At 41.4% G+C, this 23116-nt stretch overlaps 1 protein-coding gene across 1 annotated transcript in view; it reads left to right on the top strand.

The window, feature by feature from the left end:
* The window catches only part of SPAG16 (sperm associated antigen 16), a 391289-nt gene that overhangs the window by 367000 nt on the left and 1173 nt on the right, over positions 1 to 23116 (top strand). The gene's annotated exons all lie outside the window — the stretch shown is intronic.

Here is a 23116-nt window from a genome sequence, read left to right as displayed (position 1 = left end):
CTGTCTTTTGTGTGCTGGCTGCTCCAACTGATGGCAGGACTTCCTGCAACATCAGCACTGCACTTTTGTGTCCTGTACTTGACCCTAAAGGGATGTTTTTATCTTTCCATCATAAGCAGAGAAAAATATTTCTATTTCCATTGTTTGCTTGAGAGGGGGAAAAATGGACAACTTTCTTCATTTTTGCTTTCAAAGACTCCCTTTCTTCTTCTTTAAGAAAAGTTTGGCATTCATCTGTTTCTATTCTAGAGCAAGTTTCTTTAATGCTTGCTCTGAGGACAGTCAAAGCAGATGCAAATCCATCCTGCATTGCTGCACCTGAAAATTTCAATAAAGACACAATTTTTAGCATGACTAGAACCTCATTACAGCCTTTTTACAGCTTTATAAGGTGTGTGCATTTAGTGGACTGTATATTAGAGGGCTGAGAAACATTTCTATTCAGAAATGATTATAATTTCAGTTTAAAATAAAAGGGAATATGTGTTCATTATGTTGGATAAATTGGAGATCTAACTTGCCTGCCAGCAAAGCCACCTTTGCTGGCACTTGACCAGTTGGTGAAATTCAGTCCTGTATGGCTTTTTCCCTTCCATTGTGCTTGCAGAAACACTCAGAGCAATCATCAAGCACTAAGTCAGTTGGTTTCTGTTGATTTATTTAAAAAAGGCACAAACCAACCAAGCCATTTTTCAGTTTGCTCTGTTTTTCAAGATGATTCTTTGAAGTTTTTGAACATCTGATGCGAGAAATATGGGACTGCCATTGTGGCCCCAACTTGGTTGACTAACATACCCTTCTAGGAAAAAAGAATAGCACACTGAAATTGCAAAAGATAAGAAAATTAATCAAAATGTTTAACCCCAGCAGTGCAGGAAAATATTTAACCCCAGCAGTGTTTAACACCCATAGCTGCAGTTAAAGCAAAATGAACAGAGCCTGTACCCCATCACAAATTGACAGAGTCTTGCCTCAGAGTCAGGTTGCCAAACCCCCCTGGTTCTGGTTTACTGTCTTGACAGCAAAGGTAATTCCCACCTTGTTTATAATGAAAATCCATTCATAAGTGCAAACTTAGGTACTCCTCAAATTTGTGGCACTTCCCTGTGAAATTACCTCATTTTACAAAGCAGATGACTCAGATTAAGAGCTTTCTTAAGGGCCACTAAGAAACAGATCTGTGCTTCCAAAAAAATCTGCTTTTTCATTAAGTGTAGTTCAGGAAGCCAATCATTGCCTGCTTCTGTGGTTTGCCCATCACAGATGGCAGGAGGCACATTTGGGACCATTAATAGCAGAAGCTGTCAGCAATTCCTTTAATGATATAACCACACTGCCTCCTCTAAACAGAAAATAACATGATTTGTGTAGCAAAAACTATTGCTCAGTGATAGGGACATCATCATCTGTCATCTCTGCTTGTTTTGTTTCTAAGGGAGCTAATCAGGAAACTGGCAGTGCTGTAAACTGCCACTTACCACCAGTTGCCTCCTCAGAGGCAAACACGGTGCAGAGCCAGTATTTGTTTTCCCTGTGACTGATCAGTTCCTCTGAAACGCCTGCAAGTGACAGCCCTGCTTCAGTCAGAGGGATTTTCAAGCCCTTAGAGGATGCTGCAGTTGTCCTGTTCCACAGGGATGGCTCTGGGATGTTGTAACTCAGGTTTATTTATTTGAACACCATTCTAGACCTGTGGTATTTTTGGGGTCTCCCGTGGCAGGAAGGAAATGATGAATCTGACTCCATGTTCTTAAAAGGTTAATTTATTATTTTATGATATTATATTAAAGAATACTATACTAAAACTATACTAAAGAATAGAGAAAAGATACAGAAGGCTTAACAAGATACTAATGAAAAATTCATGACCTCTTCCAGAGTCCTGACACAGCTGGCTGTGATTGGTCATTGAGTAAAAACAATTCACATGTTGGATAAACAATCTCCAACCACATTCCAAAGCAGCAAAACACAGGAGAAGCAAATGAGATAATATTGTTTTCATTTCTCTCTGAGGCTTCTCAGCTTCCCAGGAGAGAAATCCTGGCAAAGGGATTTTTCAGAAAATATGAATGTGACATAGACCTTCCCATTTCACTTGCCAGACTCACAGTGTGGCTTCAGCTCTTGCGTGGTGTCTTGGTTTCAAAAGACAGGAGTCTGCTAAGGAAGGCAGGAGCCTCCCCTGAAATGGAGAATGTGAACCCTCCCCACCCCTCCCAATTGCTATAAATTTTAAATTAAGGGGCTCTCAGGCAAAAAATATGGGAGTAGGAAATAACAGTTCTTTAATAGGGAAGAAAAATAAAAGGATAAAATAAACAGTGCAATACACTAGAGCAACACTGACAGAGTCAGAACCCAGCCTGACACCCTGTGGGTCAGGGTGTTGGGAGCAATCTCACTGGAATTGTGGCTGCAGCCCTCCTGCAGTGTCAGGGGTGGTTCTGCTGGAGCAGGGATCCTGTAGAAAGGTGAAGTGTTCCTCTGAAGATCCAGGGGAAGAAGAAGAAGCAGGTGTTCCTCTGGGGAATCCAGTGCAGAAGCCATGCAGTTATTCCAGAATCTCCAGACTATATCCGGGTAGCAATGCTTGGCTCCTCCCTCTGGGCTCACATCTCCCAGTGGGATGTTCTAGTTCTTATCAGCCATGCAGTGACATTCAATAGTCTGTTATCAGCAATGTCCCCTCCCAGGTGTGAATGTGGTCACTCAAAGAGAGAGATAAGGCAAACTGCCCACTTGACAAAAGACAACTGCCATACAGATGGGAATGGAAAACATCTTGCCTTGCAACCTGGAACACATGGCATGTCCTGGATATAGTTCTGGACTCTTGGATTGTTCATGGATTTCCTGACTCATTTTTTATTCTCTGTCACATGCCTGATGCTAATGGGGGAAATGGTTTGCCAGGTAAAGCTTTAATATTTCCCTGATCACAGGCAGGTCAGTGAGACCATCAAGGGGCTTTGCATATGTTCCCTTTTTGTTTCCATGAATCATTGGCAAGGACTTGCCAATGTTTTCAGCTTGCCCTGTACCTTGAACTATTGAGGTTGTAGGAAGTACCAGCAAGGGAAGCTGCCCACCTTCACAGTGATACTCTTTTGTCCCTGAACTCATGTTTGTCTTGTTCCCCCCTGATAGGCAGCACTGCCTGTAAAACTCTCTGCACAGCCTTAGGCAAAAGGTACAAAAGGTTCTGGCAGGGAGGAGAACGTCAATGATGATACCTCACTTCTTATTTTGTAGTTGAATCTGCTGGGTTTGTTTCATATTGTTTCCTCTTATCTGAATTTATTTTTATAGCATGTTTGCTTTTCCAGTTGACTAATATTTTCTTGATTCATATTCCTTAATCCTTTGTCATCTTCCTCTTATTTATATTCATCTCCCTTTTCTCTGTATTTGTTCTCTTTCCCTTCCTCTGATTATTTTGCCATAGTTCAATTCCCTGGCTTTTCTTCTGTTTTCCTCCCTTTGTGAGGCACCAGCCACTCCTGGCTGTGACCCAGCCCCACGGAGGGACCCTTGTGTGACAGTGACACCTCCCAGGGGTGACAGGGGCCAGCTGAGTGAGATGGAATGGGAGCAGTCCTGGCAGGCTGCTGAAAGCCTGCATGCAGGACAGGAGCTGCCATTTGGATGGATTTGCTGCTGGGATCCAAGGGGAGGATGGGGCTGTCCAGCTGTTAAGAGTCTTAACTTGCAGCACAGATGACAGACTTAAGACAAGCCCTGAGGAGTGTGGCTTTGAAATTTAATAACATAAGAAGAAAAATATTCCACACTTTACTAGCAAATCTAATGCTACACACTGAAAGCATTATGAAGCAATTTTTTTTTTTATTTTACTTTTTTTTAGCAGAAGGAAGAGAGCTGGTTTATGAAAGTTGATTAAGAATGTGGTTTCTCCACTGCTTCATTTTAGAAAATCATGCTGATGGCTGATGTGTGTTTCCTGGCCTGTTGTAACTTTTGAAGTGTATTAATTTTCCCTGCTGGGGAAAGTGTCATTCAGGAAGACTGGGGGAGGAGGGAGGGGGCCTGACATCCTTATTATACTGTCACATGAAGACTGCTCCTTCAGACTCTTGAAGGTCTGTGTCTCTGGAAGAGTGACAGCCTAATAGGTTCTATTCTTAAATTATAAGTATCCTTGATAGTACACCAAGCAATTTATCTTTAAAATAAAAAGTGGAAAAAGTTCTGCTGATACATAGTTGCAGAAACTGGGAAGCAGCTGAATAAAATTGAATTTCTCCTATCTTGCAGAAATATAAACACAGAGTATTGGCATGCTTGTCTCTAAGCACCTGTATCTTCACAGATAGGACCAGATGTAATTACCAGCTTACAATGAATTTCATTCCCATCACAGAATCTGGAGTCAGGAGTATCATATGCTCCCAAGGCTGCAAGCAACTGCAGTATTTCCAGTGGGAATGATGACTTTTGATGACATGATCCATTGTGGCATGAAATAAGTTCACACTGTTGCTTGTACCTGGGTGAAGCTCAAGCAAGATTTAATAACATAGAAATAAATCAAATAGGAGCCCTATATTTATTCTCCTTCAGGTTCTAAGATCAGAAATCTGGAGCTCAACAGTAGTGGGAACAGAGAGAGCTGACTTGGAGGACTTGATTTTGGTATTTGCCTCTGATGTCAAAATTTTGGAATGCAGCCCTAGGTGAGAATGCAGGGAAAGATTCATGTGTGGATTTCAGAGAGTAACAGATAAGCTGCATAAGCATATAAGAAGCAAAAGCTTGCCTAGTGCAGGGAATTTGCCTGAGCAGTTAGCTTGGCGGTGCTCTGTTCTGCTAAATGAGTAACTCCTCCTTGGAAGTATTGCTGACTTCCCAGGCTGCAGACTCTGCAAACCAGGCAACAGAAATGCAGCTCAAATTCAGTCACACACAGACAGGATGAGAAAGTCACTATTCACTATTCTTTAAACTAGTTGGATGTGTTCACAGCATTGCCTTGGCTTTGTTTTGTCTTGAAGTCACAGAAGAGATGGGAGGGAAATGGAATGCTGGCACGTGAAGTGATGGCAAGAGCATATGGCAAATCCATGCACAGTTCATCTCAGGGTATCATTGTGCTTACTTAGAAAGCTGCTTTTCCCAGTTCTGGAAATTCTGCTTAGCTGCTTTTCTAATGCTTAGTACCTGTCAGCAGAAATGCAATTTCTCATTCCACCCCAGAAATGCAAGGCAGTGGGAATTACCCATTGTCTCTGGAGGATTCCCAGTGCTCTGTCATCCATGGGTGATTCCAGGGACTGTCATTTGGCTCTTTCTTCTCCCTTTCCCTGTGGCACATTCCCTGGGCTGTTCCCAGGCACAGGGTCAGCAGAGCACTCTCTGCTTCTGCAAGTGGCTGATGGTGTGAGCCCTGAACCTGTAACATCTCAGTCTGATACCACCCATAGCTCACAGATTCCATAATTCCTCTGCTGCTGCTGCTCACTCCAAATCTTCTTCCATGCTGGTGATTTTCACACAGCAGATAGAGGGAGAAAAGAGGGAAGAGATGGGGTAGGTGATCACACCATGGACAGCAGCTACACCATTCAAAATACAAAAGCAGTGAGCAATGACATTCCTATTTTCACTGCTCCCTACCCAGTGAGTCCCACAGGCAGCAAAAGAAATTACACCAAGAATTTGGGGTCCATTTTGGGTCCACCTCCACAGAGCTTGCCCTGTTCCCCCTCCACTTTCCACCTGGTTGTTTTGAACCAGTCAGTTCTTCCTCCTACAAACACTTATCAACTACTCTTTCTCTTTTTTTCTGTTTAATTGCTTAAAATTTTTTTACATCCTTAGGTGTTAGGTGTTCACAGCCACAATGTTGTGGGGCATCCACCAAGAAAAAAATAGCTGGTTCCATCCAGTAAGGGATTTCTCCCTTTGCAGTCCTGCCTCTCTTCTTGCTGTGTACTGCTCAGCCCCAGGTAGCCTCAACTCACTTAATCATGGTTTATTTTTTTAATATTGCCTGTATTTTGGTTTTTTTCACTAGTGAGAGAGCAAGCCCAATTACACCCAGATTCATATGAGATGGTTTCAGGTTTGTATGCTTGCCTTTGCTATAAAACCACAGTGAGCTGAAGTTTAAGAAACAATCATTGCTGTAGATGAACAAATCTCTACTCAGGCTGCATTTCTGTTAATTATAGAAATATTCAAATTTCAAACTTAGCAAGACTTTTAAACAGTCTGGAATCAGTTCTCAGATAAATCTGACTTTGAAACAAGGAATCTTCTCTCTTTGTGTGGGGCAGATTAGCAAGATGCAGCTAATATCAATAAATAATATAAAGCTGCAGGGGCCATAATCTGTTTTCAGAGCACCTAAAGCTTGCAACTTGAGGACAGCAAAAAGGGGACATTGGTTTCCTTCAGAGAGAAGTGAAAAACTTCAGTTAATCATGTGTGCATTCATGATACACTCAGAGAGGCAGTGAGTACAATTACCTCTAAAAGGGAATTCTACTTCTCCATTGGTAAGCTTTTCATCTTTGCCACACATAGTGATGTTCATTTTCACTAAATAATTAATCCAAACACAGAGCAAGTTACCAATGAAATCAAGATTGAAATCCAATTGTGCAGAAGACAAATAGGTATATGAGTTTCATATACAGGCAGTGGAGGATGCTAATAATTTGTAATATGCCTGGGTCTTTCAGGGGAATTAAAGTCTTACTCTACACATCCTGTTGAGGCAGCTGGAGTGATGGGAACTGATCCATGTAGCACAAAGAGAATTTCAAAAGGAGATGTTCTGAGAAACAGATTCAAGTTCTAATCCTGAATGTGCCATTGACTTCTTCTGTTCATGCAGATCCAATACTCTATCGTTTTTGCTGACTTAAGTATTTGAATTATTGATATTTGGTACTAAGGGAAAATGTGATTTTAATTTTTAAGTAGAATCTCTCTTTAGCATCCTAAACAATGGAGTTCAGTCTGTGTGGGCTTCTCTTTTGGTTTTTTTCCCCCTGGTTTCCTTAATTGAGGAGAGATTCTACCCTTCTGTCTAAAACTTTACACTTAAGGATTCCATCTTCCCTTAAATGTATCAGTGCATCCCATACAGGCCAGAGGCATGTGCAGAAGTTCTGTGGTGTTGTGCACAGGATGGCTTGATTACAAATGCTTCTTCCTCCTGTATCTCAGTTTCTAAATTCCATTTCAAAGGTTTCTGGGAAGCTTTTCCCAGTATTGATGCTGCTCACAGCCCCCTCAGCCCCAGTGCCTGCAAACAGAGGGAGGAGTATCTGTGATGCCATGGTGGGCGTGCTTAAACCAGCCTGTGTTCAGTATCCGACAATTTCATTAATTTCATTAGCAAATTAAATCCTGTTGCATTAAATAATTAAGTGGATTAAGGGATGCCCTCCCCAGTTGTTCAGTCACCTCCACATGAGTGTGTTTTAATAAAGTCCTGGAGCTGTTTTGTCTCTGGCAACTGATTGTTAGTTAATGCACTCTTGCCATAATTGCTTTTTAATACAGTGGATTAGAAGATTATCTTTAAATTAAACTGTATTTCTAACAGTAAAAGGAATCACATGAATTATATGTTAATCAGTAGATTCTAAGAGTTAAATTATTTTCTCATACTAGCTATTACAAATAGTTCATCTGTAAGACCTCAGATTTAATCATTATTTTCCCATGATCTATTGTGATGCAAAACCAAAATTGTAAGAAACAAACTACTCCAACAGTAGGGATAGAGAAACAGATAATATCAAATTATTTCTAGTCATTATCATCTGTCTGTTGGAATTCTCATCCTTGTTATCCCAGACATACTAGCTCAGGAATAGCTGCAGTAAATACAGGAACTAGGATTTTCCTTAGGCTGGATCCCTTCTTGGAACTTCTGTTTCTTTCCTACTTGATTTCCAGCTTCAAGGCAGCAAAGTCCTTTGTTTGTTTGTTTGTGGTCTAGGACAGGCCAGTGGTTCATCTTTCCAAGGCAGCATTGCTCATGGGATGGGACTGGGGCAATTTTAGTTCCCTATGGGTATTAACTAGAAATATAATTGAGGGCTGGATGCCAAATGCAAAGAGCTTTCAGCAGAACCTTGGTTCCCCAAGTAATTCTGAAAGCCTGAGTTGTACTCCAGGAATGAGCTTGGAGTGAAGGTAAAGGTGGTGGCACAGCAGCTGCCTACAGAGGTGTTGGGCTAAAACAAGAACAATCAGTTTGATACAAGAGGCGTTTTCCCCCTCTCTCTTGCCTTCTGACTCATTGCTGACACATCTCTACCTGTGACTCCACTGCAGTGTCTGTGCTGTTCAAATGTCTGAATTTGCAGCAAGTCCCATGAAAGGCTGTTCTCTCAACAGCCATTACCAAGAGCATGAAGAACATTTAACATTATATTTGACATCAGTGGTTTCAATTGATCCCATTCAAGTCTTTGTGTTCTGCAGAAAGCATCAATATTTGGGTTGTTGAGCTTTTGGGTGTAAAAGCTGCTGGGTGAATCAGGAAATGAGACGTTGAAAGCCAAACAGGTGGAATGGAGAGGATGAAATACCTAAAGGAATAAGATGTATTGGGAGAAAGAATTTTGAATTGGTGTGACTGGAGAACGGAGACCTTTGAAAGGGGTGCAGTGAGAAGCTAAAAGTGATTCACTACAGACAACAGGGAAGAAGTGCTGAAATTATGTTTATCTGGGATGCTTTGATAAGAAAATAATTGAAGCTGATACTGAGGTTTTTCACCTCAGTATCTTGACCTCAGTATATATTTCTTTTATTGCTCATATATGAATATGGAGTTCTGGAGAAGGCTCCATCACAAGCTATTTGGGTTATTTGGGATAAGACTGAGGCAGACCAGAAGCCTGGCTTGGAGAGAGTTTTCATGCTGGTTTTCCCAGAGAATATTTCATTTGAGCTCTGCTTTCATGCATTCCTTGATTTTACAAGCAGAAATGAGAACAAAGAAACAAACCCTTTAAAATGGAGCTCATCAGGCCAGATTTCGGTGTTGGCAGAATGGGCATCTGCTACTGCATTTGTATCTGATGTTAAAACCTTGGGCTTTAGCCAGTGAGCAGCAGTTTATGACCATCCTGGATGGAGTTCAGAGCTATGCTAAGGGGTTCCATTTGAAAGACATTTTTCAATTACAGAAAAACAATTTGGTGAAGAGGTTCTGTTCAGAAGTACTTGCTGAAACTCCATTTATGCAGCCTGGCATGGTTTTTCGTTATGTGGCTAAAGCTGTTGTGAAACCAGACCAACTCCCTGGCAAATGTATTACATAAAGAAATCAGGGACTGAGTCTGAATCAACTTGTGGAGATCCATTTACATGGACAGACAGACAGATAGATGGATAATGAGACTCAGAGAGAGGCTGGAAATGAAAGTGGAGCCTGGCTTTTCCCTTCTGTAGTTGCTGCAATCAGAAATTCAGTGCAGCATTTCCAGCTTTTGAGAAACTCTAGGACCAGACAGGAGCCCCATTTTAAAACAAATACCATTTATTGAAGCTGCATCCATTTGCAGCTTTAACTCAAATATCTGACTCACTCACAGTGGAAAGAAAGAACAGACACAATTGTCTAATGGAAATTTCAAATTAATTTAATTGTGGGGGTTATTAGAAGTTAAAAACATTAACAATGTTAGGGAACACACCTAACAATGTTAGGAGTGTACAGATGAAAGAGATCTGTATCCATAGGGATAGAATCACAGGAGTACAAGGTAATACTTCGAGAAAAAGCTCTCCCAATGTGGAGCAACACAACCTAACTCCAGCTTTCCCTGTACACAAAATAAGATCTGGGATTCTGCCCTAACATCATTGTTTGAATTCTTTGTGTATAAATGAAGAAGAAAGACAAAGCTGATGTTTCTTTGGTGAGACAACTACTCTGTCCTACCATGGGGCCAAAGCTTTTCTTGGCCAGGGCCTGGGTCTGTGCTGGCCCAAAACACGTGGCACTGTGAGAGTAAGACTCATGTTCTGACAAGGAAAATTGTGCCTAGTAACAGCTCAGGTTAATTCCTATAATTCCTCACAGGACTATGTCAGGACAGTATTATTAAGCAACTTACTAATTAAGAATAATACAGAAGGCATTTAAAATTTTGTGGAGGATGGAATTTCTAAGTGATTTTCCATAACATCATTTTTTGACTCATCAGGATAGTCATGTAGATGATTTAGTAATCCAGGAGTTCCAGGAGCCTGGCTGTGTTGGTATGCTGGTTAGAAAGCTAAATTACAAAGATTTTATTTGGAAATGGTCAAAAGAACATGTAAATCACAAAAAAAAAAGTTCAAACCAGTGCTTCAAGTTGGAAATGTGTCAGGAGAAGAGCAGGTTTAGTGGGGAAAGGATGGGATGGATGGATGGATGGATGGATGGATGGATGGATGGATGGATGGATGGATGGATGGCCATGGGACCACCTGAGGCACAAGTGTGGAAGAATAAGGAGTGTGGAGTAAAGAGCTGGATGGGTGTAGAAGAGAACATAGAAGAACCAGGCTAGACTGAGAACATCTGCAGGTAGGTGCTGAGCTTCAGTACAAGAGGAAGGAAAATTATTGCTGGAAAGGGAAAAGAGCTATTAGAACAAAGCCTGTGTTTCAAAAGAAAGGGAAAATAGCAAAGCATTCACCAGCTTTTTGGGTAAATCAGGAGGAGACAGGGAGGTTGCAGAAAATTGCATATTTAGATATGAAAGCTATGCATTGGGATTTGCATTCAATTCTTCTCAGACCTTACAAGCTAGAATTACCTCCTATCATTGCAGGTTTGCCAAAATATAAAAGCAATGAGAAAAGATAATATGGTGGTGGAGCAGAATTGCAGTCTTCCTTCTTTTGGAGACCATGACAGCCTAAGTATTAGCCAGAGTCATCCAGCAGATGAGAAGGGTGAATGCCTCTATCTGACAGGATTGCTTTGGTAACCTGGATTTCAAAGAAAATAATTTAAACTACTCATGCCTATGCAGTCCTAGGAAGGGGATGGATTGCAGTTAAAAATCCCTAGCACCACAATTTTTGTGTGCAACTGGCTCTGTGAGCACAGGAAAGAGCAACTAACATCTCCAAGCAATCAGTAGGATTGCAAATGGCAAGTTCAAGGAAAAGGAATACAGTTCAAGGGGTTCACAGTTAGGTTTTATATCTTAATCTAATATATCAGAAACTACTTGGGTCTAGCAGGACATTTTAATTTTGGAAACTAGTGCACGTCATGGACTTAGGCTTGAAAGAGCAGCTGGTCTGCAGGGTCTGAGACAAACTCATTCATACTTGACCTATGCTGCCTTCTCAGGCAAGGGATGAATAATCCATAAAGAATTAGAAATATTTTTTGGCTGTGAATAAAAGTAGAAATGTTCCAGTCAGTCTAGGCCAGCGAGTGAAACACAATTCATATCTTTCAGACACTAAAACATAGGAGTCAAAAGCGTTAACCCTGCTGAAAACCTTGGCAAGGAGCTGCCTTCAAAGCACCATAAATCTGCAAAGGGACTGAAGTACCCTGCAAGTACCTTTGTTGTTTATTTAACTATCACTTAGCTGTAGTATTACAAGATATTCTGTGTACACTCAAAACCATCAGAGCTGTGTTAGCTGAGGATTCCTTTTCAGCACTCTCTAGCTGTGTCCCATTTCCTCAGCACAGGTTTTTGTGGATGCTGTCCAGCAGTTCAGCATCAGTGCCATAAATGCCGTGGTGACAGCATTTGTTACCCCCACAGCAGCACCATTGCAGGCAGGAGCAGCCAGCCCACGCTCCCTGCCCAGCCTTGGCCGTGCCCTGAGGACAGGTCAGGGGCGTTTGGCAGCCCAAGGGGGGACACTGTGTGTTATCCCCCAAGGTTCATTCAATCCCTTGTGTGCACACAGAGCCAGGGGATCTGCTGCTGCCTTACACCACTTCTAAAGTCCCTTCCAACCCATTCTGTGATTATTTATGATGTTTTTCAAGAATGCCCAGAGGCTCCACTGGACAAGCTGTAGGAGTTCCCACTCCAGTCAGCCTAAAGAGATGGCTGAACAAAGTGGTGATTCAGGTTTCTGATGCACATGGAGAGCTGAGGCCTAGGGAAATTAAACAAACTGTGCTGTTGGGCTGCAAGGCTCTTATTGGAACTGATCTCCAAACTTGTCCTACCTCTGCCTCAGCCACAGCTCTGTTGATTCTCCAGTAATGTCCTTGTGGGGTGTTCGTGGATTCACACAAAAAAAAGTTATTAGGTTCCTGCAGCACATGTTCTTTAGCAATTAAAGCACTAAAGACCTAAATTTTTGTTCTCCTCTCTGTGAGCAGAAACTCTTGGAGCATCAATACAGTCACTTAAAGCTACACAACATTCATCCATCATTCCTGGTGCCTTATCTGACTCACGGAAGTACATACTTTGCTTATCACACTTTGTTTTTGGAATGGGATTTCCTAAATCCATCACCCATGTGGCACTGTGTCACACCATGAGATCAACTGTTGGGCTGTTGGTAGTAGCAGCACCCAGATCTGGGGGCTATAAAACCTTTTTTAACAGCTCTTCATTTATTTTTCTCTGTATCCAAGTATCCCAGGGTAATTATTTGCCCCAGGAACACTTCACTGTCACTTATGGGACAACAGCCAAGCAGGAGCAGGATTACAGATGCTCTCATCTCTGTAAAGGGAGTGCCGTAAACAGTTAAAGACCAGGGACTGTTCTGGTCTGATTTACTCTTATTCTGCTTCTCTCAGTTTCATTTTAATATTGAATCTAAGGAGTTTTGCATTACAGAAAACTCACTGCCCACCAAGCTCATCTGCTCCATGAGTATACCCAAAGACAAAAGGGTCCTGGCACAGAGGGGTTTATTTTAAGCGGATGACTTTCACCTACGCCTGTCACTGAGTAATTGTTACACCTACTACAGCTCCCCTCTGGGAAAAAGAAAAAAAAAAAAAGAAAAAAAGTCACAGAAGAAAGTTTAAGAAAACACTATATAAGCTTTGTAAAATATAAAGACATAAAGGCTTCATTTTACTTGGTGTAGAACTCCATGGTTAGTGAGGCAGCTAACCTCTGCCATAGATTTATGCCAGCAGCATTTTCTGGCATGGAACTCTGAGGCCATAAAATCTCAGGATCTCCCAGTAGTGTGAGGCTAATGATGAAAGTGTGTGTGAAGGTAATCACAGGAACAGCCTGAACAGGGGAGCACCCACCTCTCTCACAGGTGTTCTGACAGCCTGATATTAAAGACCTGCAAGTGTCAGAAGATGTAGGAAATCAAGTGGCCTCTCTGACAGATTTTACAGCACAGTGTTTGTGCTGTCAAGGCAGTGAATATGACAACCTGAGGAATGACAGTAATAGGAATGTTTTTAAGGGAACAGCTGAGCAAAGATGCCACTGTTGACAATAACATTTAAGTTAAAGGGAGACTCTTGGAGCTTGTATTGGAGAAGTTATTATTAAGCCCAGTTTTCTACTTCGGGGTTTTTGTTTTGTTTTCAGTCTTCCTGTGTGTTTGTCTGTCTGGTTTTACTACCATAGTGAAATACTATTTGGTTGTACTGTGGAAGAAAGATAAAAGCCACTCTGCAGCGCTGCTTCACCTGTATCATTGTCATAGCGTAGGCAACATCTGAAGGCTGCACTGATTAAGATTTAAAATCTCCAATTTTTTTTCCTCTGGCAAGTTTTACAAATGAACAAAAAACCCAACTTGATTTGGGAGAGCTGAAGTTTGAGATGAAGAGTGGCATTGAGCCCCATCTATCTGACCACCTGAAAATGAGATCATTTGCTCGAGCTAGCCATGGGTGAATGGAGAGTGCAGGTGTGCAGAGCACATTTTATGCCACTCATCTCTCTCCAGTCACCAGAGAAGATGCCCAGAGAGCTCCAACAGATGGGACACTGCACAGTCAGGAGGGGAACCTCAGGCTAAGCTGGAGGCACAAACCAAGCCTGGCTCTCCCAGCCACCTCAGCAGGGCTTTAACCTTCCCCACATGAGCCTCCATGTCCCAGGAGCATCGTGTAACAAAGGACTTGGCTTGACAGAAATCAGAATCCACATACATTAGATCATCCTCTAAGCTTGAAATAATAATGATAACTAGTTTAAGGACAAAACAGAAGTGTTTCCTGTTTATTTGCTAGGAAATACTGATGAGTGCAAAAAGCTTTAGGAATCCACAATGTTTATCCAGAGCTGCTCAGGTCTGGGCTCATAAAGACACTGAACCTCTCTTTAAGGAGCATATTCAGAGGTAAAACACTTAAGCAGATAATTTGGAGGCAAATCAAAATAAATATTACCATCCCTTAAGAGCACTTTTTCTCTGAAGTAGTAGTTTTCATGACTTGCTTAAACTCTGGAAGTAAACTGAAGTTTGACTTCTAGGTCTGTGTCCCACCTCCATCTCAGGCTTTGCTCACCTGCAGTGGTTATTAGCTGTGGTGTAGGAACTGGCTCTGGGGGTCAAGAGATTTGTATAAAAAAAAGGAAGTGCTAATTACAGTCCATCCAATAAGCTTAGAAATATAGCAGAGACAAGTCCATTATCTCAGAGTTAATAGGGTTACAAAATGTTACAATGCACATGATCTGCTTTGCTCTCAAGTGCTACTGAAATTATGGATTGTTGCCACAGCATGAGAGTTGCACCAAATGATTAAGACTTGTGTTTAATTGAGGTCATTGCCTATGGAAATCTGGCTTTCAATGGTATTTAAACCCCTGGATAGATACATGTGTCTAGGTACATTTGCTCTGGGTTACACATCTGCCAGCAGTGCAAGTTAGGGAATTCTTTTAAAATTCCTTTGAGTTGCCTGTTTGGAACTCCTGCATGGGATTTAGTGTCACCCTGCCTGAGGCATCTGAGGAGGAGCTGTGGAGGTCCTTCTGTAGTCAGCACACAGAGGCAGCCACCTGCTGTCCCAGAGAGGCAGGGAGCTCCTGGGAAAAGGGAATTTTCCTCTCTGGTAGCTGCAGAGGGAGCCTGGGTGAACTGAGCCCACTGTGGGATGGCAAGGTTAGATGAGATGAATCCAGAAAGAGATTACACATCTGATCATTCCCTTGCAGTTAATGGAAAGGATGATGCATATGCTGTCCAAGGGAAAAATAAATCAGTGTTCATATCCCAGTCTCATCTCCTGTAACACAAGCATATCCATCTTATCACTTGAGAAGGGAAGGAGGATCAGGGAGGCTTTCCCTGAATGACTGCAGGCATCTCAAAGCAGGGGAAGGAGAAGGAGCAGAGGATTAATACAAAGGTTATCTTCTATTCTCTGAGTGCTTGTAAAGCAGTGTTTCCATTAGGCAGAGCTATGTTCCTACACACCTGGAATTTTTCATCTCTTTATACACCACTCAACTTCACTGAATTCTTAAAAGTGAGACAGACCAGTGCCTAAAACACATACAGCTGCAGCCAAGTAAGAAGTTTGGTTTTGTGCATCCAAATCTATATTCAGGGACCTCACTTGTAGCAGAAACTAGAATAATTTTCAATTTGTGGTAACAGAAATTTTGCTGTGACTTAATTTTTCTCAGTTAGCTCATCAGTAAGTATTATTTTTCTTAATGAAAGTTTTTAGTTAATATAAGTGCAACTCTTGAAACACCAAGAAAACAGCTAATGTGTTCTGGAGATAGTGTTACTTGCAGTACAGTACTTGGCATGCTGCTTCCAATACATAAGTTTAACAGAAGAGAAAAGCTTATTCTTCAGAACAAGATCTGAATGTGAACTGTAACCATGCTCTGGAGCATTTGCTATCACATAAAAAGTTTCTTTGCAAGCAGAGGTTCAGCTTGGCAACTCCTGCAGATAATTTTATGGTGATTTATTCCTTTTTGAAGAGCATCAGATGATACTGATCTATCCTCTTTTCCTCTGTTGCTTTCTTAAAATGTGACATTTTTGTCATGTTGTTGCCCTGAGCAGCACAAGCACAACTGCAGCAGCACCAGGACTGATGTCACCTTCTCAGGAGTTTCTCAGCCAGCCTGTTACTGCAGCTCCCCATGGATGCAGTGTCACTCAACACCTCCCCTTTAGTGGTGACTAAAAAACCAGATGCTGCCTTTGGGGATTTTTGATTTCAGAGCAGCTTGGTGGGCCTGAGGTCCCGCACTTGGTAGCAATCCAAGGATTTTTGCCAGGATGGCTTGGTCCTCCCTCATTGGTTTTTTCCCTCAAGGTAGATTCCCCTGGAAACACAGACCTACACATGTGCCCACATACAGGTATTCTAGGTAACACTGAAAGCTAGACAAGTGCCTTTCTATTATATGCATAAAAATATTCTGTTCTGACAGACATTTTCATTTAAAAAAACCCAATCCTAGACAAGAAGGTATTTTCCTTTTATTCCCAAAATTTTCTTTTTAATATATTCAACATGCCTCGTTAACACATCCAAAAAGGTTTTGACATCTTGAAGACTCTGCTTCAAAAGTTTCTGCTTTAATACTTTTTGCTGTGTTTTGAAGCTACTTTAAAAATACAAAATGCTATCAAAAAGGCCAACTAAAATGTAATATAAACAAGCTCAAGTCCAGCTGAAAGGGAGCTTTACAGTAATGGCCTGGGTCTAGAAATCCTTATAAAAAGGCTTTAAGTTCTTTTATGTAAAGGATTTTCTTCTATCAGATAAATGCTTTCTTTGCTCTGAGTAACTTTCTAGTGATTTCTTGCTTGAAAAAGATTTGTCAAGTTCTGAGATCTGTTTAAGCTCCAGGAATAATGCCCCTTCATCTAGGTCACAGTTCCACAGAGTAAGAAGTTAAGAGAAGTCCCCTTTTTCCATCAGCCAAACATCACTCCAGGCCTTTGCTCTTTGGAGGGAAATGCATCAGGCCACATCATCCCACTCCACACTCGTTTATCAGCCAGGCCAAATCTCCACATGCAGATTTTTAAAGATGTGAATTGAATTTCTGCTAACACACTGCTTGGGTAATTTGAAGTCTTTCTGTGTTCCAGGGGAATCCCTTTCTACCTTTGTAAATTTCTACTGAATAATTTGTCTGAGAAACTTCTCTGTGCTGACTTTCCTGTTATTACCTTTCTATGATCCTTGGTCTAGGACACCTGCACCATATGGCCTTACTCAGCATAAAAAGCTGCCTTTCTGTTTGGGAGGCCTGACTGTTGCTGTCCTGCTGAAAGCCAGACAAGCAATGAGTTTGCTCACTCTGAGACCTTAGAGTGCTGTGAGTCCTTGTTGCAGTACTGGCTGTGTTTGTGGTGTGCTGATCCTGCCTCGTTTGGGAACGTGATTGCACTGATGTGAGTGACTTCACATGCACACTGTGAGTCACAAGCCTAAGTGCACTCTGAGATGAGCTAATTTTCCCTAATATGCTTTGCCAAATCTATGGCTATTTAAATACTTCTGAGAAAGGGGGAAAAAAGGTCTCTGGAGAGAATGACAAAAGGATTTTATTTTGGTACCAGTGTATTAAACACCTGTATCAGCAGATTCTTGGATGTCTTCTCTCTTTCCCAGCTTGCCTTTTGGTCTTCATTACTGAGAATATTTAGTTAATTGCTGCAAGTGAATTACAAACTGCTCAAGATTATTCTTCTATGCCCTGACCCTTGAAAGATCTAAATAGAGTGTAAATACAAAGGGAGGAAGGAAGTCATGATTATTTCCACAAGAATATTTATGAGGTTTTACTCACATTTGAGAATGGAGGACTTATAATAATGTCTAAAAAGTGCATTCCTAAGCAAAACATAGCATACAAGAAATAGTTGTTATATTTGTTGAAAGCTGTTTATAGAACAAAAAAAATTGTCCACCATCTATCATATGTTGAAATCAGTTGCCTGGTAAATAACATTCTGCTTAGTGTGACAGTAATGAAGAATTTTATCTACAGCCACTGCAATCATAGTTTGCAGCCCTTGTAAATATTCCATTTACTTTTATGTAGGCAAGCACATTAACTGTTAGGCAGATTGCTAAAGGGAGGGACTGGGTATTTTTACCTTTCACACCTCACTTGAGAGGTGCCCAATTCCTAGGAGACTCCAGGCTGAGGGATCCTGCTGAAGATGCAAATACTTGCAGCTCCAATAATGATAAAAGACCTAAATTCAGAGGGAATATAATCCATTAGGGCTGTGCAATTTGTACCATTATTGTGAAGAGACATTCCTTTTAAAAAGGGAACAGGAAAGAAAATATGTTTGATGCAATGTGTAATGTAAGGAAGTGGTAGCCTTTGGTAAGTAAGGTTCAAAAAACTCCACTTATCTTAAAATATATTCCATTGACTAACAATCACGTGCCAAAACTAAGCAAAATTCCATTCTGACTATTCTTGAACAGAGTTTAAAAGTTCTGAGTGATGACATTGGTTGAACCATTAATGTAAATCCTTAAAATATAAGTAGTTTCTTGATACCTTCCACTTTGGGTCATCTTTCTTTGGGAAAAAACCCACACAACAAAACCAGATGCTGCTCTACATGCACAGGAGAAATCAATGGATGGGATCAATATTCCCTCCACAGGTAATAAATGCTGAGAAGCATTTCTGTCTATCTAAATTGATCCTAGAGAATTCTTTAAATTGGTTCTGATGTGTATAAAAACCATTTCCCTATTGATCAAAGCTTTTCTTGCTTTCTTTCTTTGATATGTTATTTCATCTCTGCCATCAGGAATGGTCTCAGGCTTCTGTATGCAGTTATGATAAACAGGATTTCTTCAATCCATGCAAGATTTTTTATTTTTAATTTAAACCCAGAAATAGCTGGGTTTGTCTTTGAAGGTGGATGTTTTGCTTATAGTTAGGCAGTGCAAGTAATTTTTCAATTGGGGAAGTTATCGCATCAGAATTATTTGCTAGGAAATCTAAAGTAACTGCTGTACTTTTACTAGAAACAACTGCCCAATTCCTGCTCCTCGAATGCTCTGTTGTCTCTGAGAGGAGGAGAGGGTTTGATCTGTCACTGTCCTTGCTGTGTCCCATTTTTGAGCAGAGGACTTCACCTGAGCTGCTGAGTCTATGGAAAATAGACTGGGAGCGAGCAAATAGCGCCAGTCATCACGAGGAATGTGCCTGGGGACCTGTAGACTTTGTGACTTTCGTTGCAACACTATTTTATTAGCATTGAAGCTGTGAGACTGCTCCAGAAACATGAAGTACTTGGTGGGCTAAAACAGAACCTTTCAGACTATTTGATAATGGGATGTTACAGAATGAGTAAATTAATTTGCCCAAAGAAAAGTTAAATGTTTAATGGGCATATAAAAAGGCTCACCAGTGAGCAGTGGTGATGGTTTGCTCCAAACCTGTCACAGTTTGCAGCTTTTTGGACATGTAAAGCAGTGTGTAGTGTGGTCCTGGCGAGGTTTCACTCAAAATTCACTGTACAAAGAACACAGTTATCGTGGCTGTGATTTCTGTTAGGCTCTCCTGAAATATAAATTGTCAAACTGTCTTTTGACAAGTACAGGTTTTGTTCCTTTTACCAAACCAAGTAATTTGGAACCATCAACCCAGCAAATTAATCTTGTCTAGTTCTGTCTTCTGAAGAAATGCAGTAACAAATTAGGTTGCTTCAACACGCCTGCCCTATTTTAAATTTATCCACCCGTTCAAATTAGGAGATGGATTTCATACTGATTTCACAGGAGGGGCTTTGGTTCCTTAGGATTCCTTTCCTTAGGTATGCACAGTTCCTTGCAGATGAGGAAAAGCAGGTTGCTTACTTATATCTAACACAACTGAGCCTCGCTGAATGCAGTAACTTTGCTTTTAAGTTTACATGTTTAGGTCAGTATGGACACTCCAGTAAATTTGGTGGGAGTTTTGCCAGATTCCTGCTTTTGGCACTTTATGGCTATGGTCTTTATCAAACCCATAACTTTCTGTACATTTGGAAAATGTACAAGAACAGATTTGCATGCAACATAATTAATCTTAACTACCCCCTTTTTCAGAGTGGGGTATGTATCCTATAAGTAAAAAAAAAAAAAATTACTAAAATACTACTTTCTCTGAGGTACTAAATGATTTTAGGGTTCAGCTCTTGTCTCAAAACAATGTAGATATACAGTTTTAGTAGCAGGAATAGTTCTTCTAGAAGGGCATGGATGATTTTTATTGTTTTAAGTACAAATGTATTTCCAGCCCAGACAACAGCACTGCATTGTAATTAATCAATGCCTAAACCGAAGAGCATTGCCAGTCCAGAGACAAGAACAGAGCAGTTCTCTGTAGGACACTGGGACCGGAAACCTACAGCAGTACTGGGCAAAAAAGAGAGCTGAAATTGCAGTGATTCCCCAGAGAAAACTCAGTCTGGTCCAAGCAGAAAGGTGACTGTCCAGAGATTCCAGATTCTGGCTGCCCTGCAGCTCCTAGGTGAGGTGAGATACAGACATTTTTCATGGAAACCCTGTGTTTCACCTTCCCTGGGGGCTGATCTGGGTCTGGTTCTTGGCTAAGCTGTCATCCCCTCAAGGATCCCTTGCACAGAAGTTGTTTGTACCTTTAATTGGCTTTGCTACCTTTCTTTACCTTTTCCAACTCACTGCATCCCTCTTGAAGCAAGTGTCCAGATGGTCAGAGCTTATGTTATTCTAAGGACATAATAGGGGTACATCAGAAAAACTAGTACTTGTGTTTAGCACTGGGCAAGAACAAATCAGCTGTGACTAGCACAAAGGCTGCTGCTCTTTGTGGGTCTCTTTGTGGTGGCAATGTGCTTTGTCATCACTCCTTGTGTGCCAGGTTGAGGAATAAGGCTGAGCTCAGGATTGGCATGGGGCCAGCCAGAGCAAAGCTTCACTTTATCTCCCCATGTTGCCAAGTGCACCAAGAGATCCAGAGCAGGTTCTGGAAGCCTTGTGAGCTGGAGATCTAGAGGCTGTGAGATCTAGAGGTCAGAGTCTTGGAGACTTTGCATCTTCTAAGCAGACTCTATTCATTTCAATGCAAATCAGCCTAACTGCTCAGCTCAGTGAGTTTGCATAGACCAGCCCCACCTGACAGTTGGGTCAGAGGTAAGAAGAACTACCTCTCTTCAGGCTTTTATCTTCCTCCGGTGTTCTATCAAAGTGCCTTTGTTAGTGACGAGTAAGTATCCTTCATTAAAATACAGCTTTGCATCACAATTATGTAGTAGTTTTTGTTTGCTTTCCTAATTGGAAAAATTTTGAAAGAGCAATAAAACACAATTTGTTCCCTCTTCCCAAATTGAAACATCTCCTTTCGGAAGGAAGGAGGGAGTAAATTACATTATAATGAGTAAATGGTTATGAGCCTGTAGATCAGTGTTGATATAAAGGGTGAGGGAAATGAGATGTTGTCATTTTGTGCATTCCCCCTCGCACACATCTGCCTGTGCATCCTGCTGCTGCTGAGCCAGCAGGTGGCTGTGTCGTGGGCAGTGATACTAACACACCCTAACTCAGGGAAAACTCCTGTGGAATGGATGGATCATCCTTCACCAGGGCTGCCAGGTGAGCTCCATCCTTCCCCCAGTGAGTGCCAGTGATGGAGGCAGTGCAGGTACTACTGCACCTCCGAGCTGGCTGCTTCTTACTGACCCTCTCTGTTTTCCTCTTGGCTTTGTCGTTTCCCAGGACGGTCAGAATTCTGGCATGGACTGACAGGATGAGTGCTATGGTTTTGCTTCAGGCATGTGGCTTACCTAGCAAAGCATGCAGAAAAATGCAGGGTTGGGGCCTGCCCCTGCCCTGCTCAGCCCAAGGAGTGAATGAGCTGAAGCTTTGTCTCAGTTGTCATTCTGTGCTGCCCTTGCTTTCTGGAGTGGACAGCAGCTGTTCAGATCTTTTCTCCTGCCTGTCCCTGTCTGTAACAACTGGGTTCATTAGTGGTTTTGAGAAGCTGGAAGTGACATTAACCCCCTGCCCAGCTGTTGTGGTGTCAGGGCTGCAGGCAGAATGGCATTTGTTTGGCTCCTGGAGAAGTCATCCAGCGATTGCCTGGAGAGTCTCGCTGCAAGTGCAATCCATATGCAATGCTTCTGTCAGCAAAGACTTGCTGGAGGAGAGTTTATAATAAATATTCACATCTGCTGCTTTGGACACTCTAATCCATCCTACAGATCTTTGCTGTGTCAGGCTTTGTTCTAGATGAAGAAGCCGGGTAGTTGTAAAGGTTTGCAAATAGGGCATATTTATCATGGTTAGCTCTACTTGCTAGTTCCCTTTCTTGCACAAATATCCATGACCACACTGAGCATAAGTTGTGGTTAGATATTCTCAGTGCATTTGTAAGCTGTTTGAGGCTACATGTCTCTTTTGATAAATGGTGAAATGAAGCCATCAGATCTTCATGAGCAGAACAGACAGCATCATTGTTATGACTAGTTTGAACAGAGGGACACTATATTCCCTGCATAAACTGTACATCATATAGGCACACCCAGGGCCCTGAAGTGTTAAAACTGGGATAAATTCCTCCATGCTCATGTCTGTTGGATAGTATGTTCCCATTGGCTATTTGGTAAATAACCTGAGTTACTAAAAATAGAAAAATCTCCTGTTTTTCATAATCTTCCCAAAAGTTATGACCTTGGTGCCAAGCGGACTTGGTCTGTGTTAATTTCAATTATTCTTCTGCTGGTGATGTCTTTGCTTTCAGAGAGAAAATCTCAATACATAAGAAGAGCTGTAATCACTCACAGGGTGTATTGAACTTGCTCTAAATAGCAAAAAGCGTTTGACCAAGATCATGACTGACACTACAGTGATCCCATTGTTGTTAGGGCCACATCAGATTTGAAATGAATGTATTGATCTTTATTTTTTGTACGTGAAACTCATGATCATTATAGTTAATTTCTAAAGGAGAATCTTTATCTGGAGGCTGGATAAGAGGCACTTCAAACATATCACTTACCAACTATTACCTCTGCTTTTATTTAAGCAGGGAGATAATAAACACATTCTGCTTCCTTAAAAGTGTTCAAAAGTGAGTCCATTTGATTTGCAAAAAAGCACATGGAAACTGAGAACTCCTTAGAACCTTTTTTACATTTTCTTTTATTTTTTCTGCTGTTAATCCCTGTTCTATACTAAGGATTT

Source organism: Ammospiza caudacuta, chromosome 8, assembly GCF_027887145.1.
Source record: "Ammospiza caudacuta isolate bAmmCau1 chromosome 8, bAmmCau1.pri, whole genome shotgun sequence".
In the NCBI taxonomy this organism is placed as follows: domain Eukaryota; kingdom Metazoa; phylum Chordata; class Aves; order Passeriformes; family Passerellidae; genus Ammospiza; species Ammospiza caudacuta.
The sequence above is the reverse complement of the archived record's forward strand: the minus strand, read 5'-3'. Positions and strand labels throughout refer to the sequence as shown.